Below are 5203 nucleotides of genomic sequence, written 5' to 3'. Positions count from 1 at the left end.
AAAAAAAAAAAAAAAAAAAAAAGGAATTCTGGGTTTGAATCCTGCCTCTCTGTCTGGGAGGGATATGATTTATGGCAAGTTGCTTGAGCTCTTTGGGCCTCTCTTTTTCCATCTGTATAACAGAGGTGGTATTGTTTGACTTCCATTTGTGAAGTTTAAATGAGATTTGTTATTGTTGTTTTTATGTTAATCCCTAGTACATAGTACATGGCCTGCTGCAAACACCCAGGACACCCAGCATTGCTGTTTGATTTTCCTCATCCCCAGTCTCAAGGGGAAGCCAGGACAATGAGAACAGTCACTTGCCATCAGGAGTCATTGAAAGGGCCCCCGGGTGGGATGGTGGGGAGATAAGAACCATGAGAGAAGTTGGCACAGAGTTATGGGACAAAGGTCCAAGATAGGCAGAAAAGAAAATGTTGCCAGTTGATGGGGAAGAAAGGAAGTCAGAGGGCTCAGACACTGAGGGGGACAGAACATCTCCATATGCACTCTCATCTCTTGTAGTCAGCAACAGCTTTCCACGGGGAGGGCCCTACATCATCGGCTACCCCGAAGGATCTGGAGGTAAGAGGCTCTGGGTGAAGGTGCAGTGACCCTGTAGGCCAGCCCTCCAACCTCCTCACACAGAGGGGACTAGGTGCCCCTCTGCCAGCTGAGACAGCCCACACACCCCAGCCCTAATGATTGTTCTCTCTACCTCTCCCCAAACTCCTGCTCCACCTCCTCCGCTCTGCATGCACCTCAGAGCCCGTGCCAAGAACCGGCAGTAGTCCGGGATTCAAGGTCCATAAAAATCAATGAACTGAAGAACACCATCAAATCTTTGGTAAGAGTTCAGTGGGGTCCCCTGATTCCATGCTGCCAATCCTGGGCTGGGTTTCCCCTTAGGGCCCTGAAGAAAGAGCTGGGGGCCCCTGGTGCCAAGGGTAAATAGGGAGCTGGGGTGCCCAGGCCTCACCTGGAGGGACCCCAGAGCATGCAGCGTGGCTCTTCTTTTGCTGCCCTCTTTGCCGACTCTCTCCTCTCCAGACACCCCTGCTGGAATCTTTGCTACACACGCCCTGGGGTTGTTGCCTGTCGGGGAATTGCTAGCCTGACTGGTTGTCAGGGGCCCTGTATTTCTGCTATGACTCAGTCCCCAATTTGATCTTCGATTCTGGACAAGCCACCTCTCCTTTTTGGGCTTGTGTTTCCAGAGGAGGTAGTGAGTATCAAAGGTCTCTGTTAGCTCTGAGAGTCCGAGATTTAAAGACCCCCTAGAATGGAAACCTCAGGGCCAAGGGCTCCTGTCTGTCCTTTTCCATCCTATATCTGCTGTGAAGAACCGTACCTGGCCCATATGTGCTCAGTAAATATTTACTGAATGAACGCACTTTTCTAAATCACAAGCTGCCAGAAGGAGGGGACTTTCTCAAACTCCATCTCTAGGGGTTTATGTTACTGTCCTCTCAAGAGAGTCCTGATTCAGACTTTGAGTTCTGTGGCTGTGGGCAAAAGCCAACAAAGACACAAATCCTCTGTCCTTGGGAGCTTGAGGAGAGTTTACCGGTTCATGTTCCCATTATGTCTGAGAACTTTGCCTTTAAAATCCATTCCTGGCCCCTGCCTACCGCTTCCTGGTCTGGGGAATAGAGTTGAGGGGGCCACGCTCCATCACCTTCATTTGACTCTCCCCATAGAAACAACAGAAGAAAGACCTGGAACATCAACTGGAAAAAGTAACGTGATTTCCTTTCCTTGCGACATGACTGCTGGGTTTGGGGGGCACTCAGACATAGAGGCCTCAGTCTCATCTCACCCACTCCCAGCCTGGGGAAGAAGGCTCACTCCTCACATTCCACCCCATCCCCACAGGGCCTCTCATAACCTGGTCCCATGGGTGGGCCTGTCCTGGGGCATTGGTGGCATTCTGGGGGCATGTCTCTTGCTGTGCCGTCTCTGCCTCCCCCTGGTAAGAGCTCTGTCTTCCTCTTCCTACAGGAAAAGAAAGAAAACAACAGGAGAGACCAAGCCAAAAGGGGGCTAGAAGTGAGTGGAGGGTGTGAAGTTTCCTCCTGTCCTCCCGAGAATGTTTCTTTCCTTCTGTTTCAGCACTTGCTTGGTTTTTCTCCCAAAGGTTCAAATCAACATATTGAACACCGAGAAAAAGAAACTGCATACGGACATATTCCACACAAAACGTTCTCTCAAATACTTTGAAGGTGGGAATCTGGGCACCCTGTCATCCTTCAACCTGGCACTTTGACAGGTCTTCAGGGGGAGTCCTTTGGGCCCCATCTCAACTCTCATTACAGATCAGTCCAAGGATCTGGCAGGCCAGCTGCAATGTTCATTGCAGCGTAAAGAAGAATTAGAGCGGGTTCTCTCTGCTGCCGCTGCCACACAGAATAAGAAGCTGGATGGGGTGAGTCCAACCACCTGCCCCGTCCCCTGGGAGCCCAGCTTCACAGGTGGAGGAGTGAGCCTAAAAGTCCCTTCTGCAGGATGGAGTGTCCTGCCCAGAAGGCAGCATGGCCATTTCTCGCTGCTTTTGTTTATGGTTGTTAGAGGCAGCATGGGGCTGAGTCAGCTGCTGTGGGTGAGTTGGGGGGCACTGTGGGGAACGAGCACTGGACACAGAGCTTGGAGGCCAAGTGCCTGCCCCACCCTTACCTGGCTGTGGTCTTGGGCAAGTCCTAGGTGGGGTATTGGGTACTTGTACTGTGAAGGTACAGAAGAGTACCTTCAGTATGTTACCATTTCTGTAGAGAGGGGAAATGTGTGTGTGTGTGTTTGTGTACATACTATGATAATATACATAAAATGTGTCTGCAAGCGTTCATAAAAAATTCAGGAGAGAGCAACAAGATGGCTGGGAGATACTTCCCTTCTGTACCTTCTGAGTTTTGGACTATGCGAATGTATCATCCTTTCAAAAAGTGAACAAAAGATTAATTTTCCCCTTCCTATCTGTGCCCCCATCCCCAGCAAGAAAAATGGGCTTAGAGAATTGGATAGACCTGGGTGTTTAAATCCCAGCTCTACCTAAGTGATCTTAGGCAAGCACTTAACCTCAAATACTCCATGTTTTTTCATCTACACAATAGAGGTAATCATAGTAACTGTCTCCTATGGTGGTTGCGAGGATTAAATGGAATCACTAGCATGGTACCTGGTGAAGCACTCCATAAAGGTTCAAACAGTGGTAATAATAACAGTAATAACAATAGCAATATTTTCTGATCTCTCTGGGCCTCTGTTAGCCAGCTATAAATTAAATATCATTCCGTGTCCTTTCCAACATTACTGAATTCTTTTAAAAACCAGACCACGGGCTTGGAAATGCCTTGATCTTTACTGGCCGAGTTGTATATTGGGCCTAGCTCTAGCCCTTTTAATGGGCACTGTGTGGAATGTCCCGGGCTCTCCAGATTGAAACTTCTCACTCTTCACCATCCAGTTCTTGAGCCACAGTAGAGCACGTATGGAGAGGATGTTACAGCAGTCCCTACAGGACCAGGCACTGCTCAAGGAACAGCTGACACAGGTGAGGTTTTCAGAGGGAGGGATGTGGAAGGAAGATGACCCCAGGTGGCCAGGAGCAGGTGAGGACCAGTGACAGCCCTTCCTAACTTCTGTGCCCATTCTTGCAGTTGAAGGAGACATTTAAACAAGGCCTATCAGAGCGAGACGAATATGCTCAGTGTCTGAAAGGAGAGAAGGCCCAGTGGCAGCAGAGGATGACAGAAATGTCGCAGGAAGTGAGTTCTGACCCTTCAGACCCCCCACCTTAGATAGGTCACTGGATCTTTCTGGGCATCTGTAAAACGGGAATAGTACAGCCAGAGGTGGTCATGGGTCTGGGCTTTGTGGAGGTGGGGGCAGAGAGGGAGATGGCAGCCTGCCCAGCCACCAGCCCCTCTCTCCAGGGCCCTTTCCCCCTGTGCTTTGGCCAGGTAGACAAATTGAAGAAGGAAAATAATCATTATATGCAGTGGGTAGAGGAGCTGGAGAGGCTGTCCGAACTGCAAAAACAGACGGGTAAGATGGGGCTGGCGTGACCCAGGAGCAGGACTGGCATCAGAGGGCTGTGCGGGTGGCTTAGAATGCCTCAGGGAGGTGGGTGGATGGAAGGGCTTTGAGGCAGAGGGAAAGAGGTCTGTGCCAGGAGACGGCAAGTCTTGTCATCTCCATTAGCCCCAGTGTCCCCATCAACAAAGAGAGCCCATTGTCAGCCACCCACAGTGCTCTCTTTCTGAAAGTGGCTTGGAAGATTGGCTACCATCTGGGTGCGAGGAATCATTAGCAGTGAAGCCATGTTTGAGGAGCCTGAGAGGAGCTGTGCGCCAAGAGAAGGGTTTTTTTTTTTTTTTTTGAGAATCCGGAGGCCCTTATTGTCTGCTTCCTTTCTCAGCTGAACCCCTGCCCCCGGAGCCCCCAGCAGTGCCCTCTGAGGTGGAGCTGCAGCACCTGAGGAAGGAACTCGAGAGAGTGGCAGGAGAGCTCCAGGCCCAGGTCAAAAAGAATCAGCGCATAAGTCTCCTGAACCGGGTCCAAGAAGAGAGGCTTCAGAAGCAGGAGGAGAGGCTTCAGGAACAGCAGGAGAGGCTTCAGCAGCTGGCCAAGCCACAGAGCGTCTTAGAGGAGCTGGTGCGTTGCCCCAGCTGGGGAGTCTGCCCTCCTCCCTAGCCCTCCGGGCCTTTGTTTCCCCACCTCTAAAACGGGGCAGTGTAGCCCTCACGTGAAATGTTACTTCTAAAGGCACCTGTGAACCAGGTGGCTGTGGGAGAGAGGGGATGATTTTTCTAACCTTCCTCCACCCTTCCTGGTGCCATGGGAGGCAGACACCAAGTTCTGGGGTCTCTAGCTGCAGTGGGTGGTTGCTGATTGCTTCTCTCTGTCCTGAACAATGAGAACAAGAGCACCCTGCATTTGGAGCAGCAAGTAAAGGAGCTACAGGAGAAGCTGGACGAGATGAAGGAGACGGAAACCTCCACCCCATCCAAGAAGGGCTGGGAGGCGGCACTAGCCTCTGGGGAGGGGAGGTGCCAGGCCAGAGGCAGCTCCAGCCTGGGGGCTGGTGACCACAGCACCCCCCAGGGCAGTCCTGTGGCTGTTTCTTGCTTCCCGCCCTCTGACTTTTAGAGATGGGTAGCCCTGGGCTCCTCCCAGGTCTGGACATCATCATCCTAGCTAGAGGCATGGAGCCCCCCAATCACAG

General features: G+C 51.5%; 1 pseudogene; it reads left to right on the top strand.

Annotated features, from left to right (window-relative positions):
* Positions 1-507: 507 nt before the first annotated feature.
* Positions 508-5137, top strand: LOC116465377 (golgin subfamily A member 8K-like; annotated as a pseudogene).
* The last annotated feature ends 66 nt before the right edge of the window (positions 5138-5203 follow it).

The sequence above is a fragment of the Hylobates moloch genome, unplaced genomic scaffold (genome assembly GCF_009828535.3).
Source record: "Hylobates moloch isolate HMO894 unplaced genomic scaffold, HMol_V3 SCAFFOLD_4789, whole genome shotgun sequence".
NCBI lineage: Eukaryota > Metazoa > Chordata > Mammalia > Primates > Hylobatidae > Hylobates > Hylobates moloch.
The sequence above is the reverse complement of the archived record's forward strand: the minus strand, read 5'-3'. Positions and strand labels throughout refer to the sequence as shown.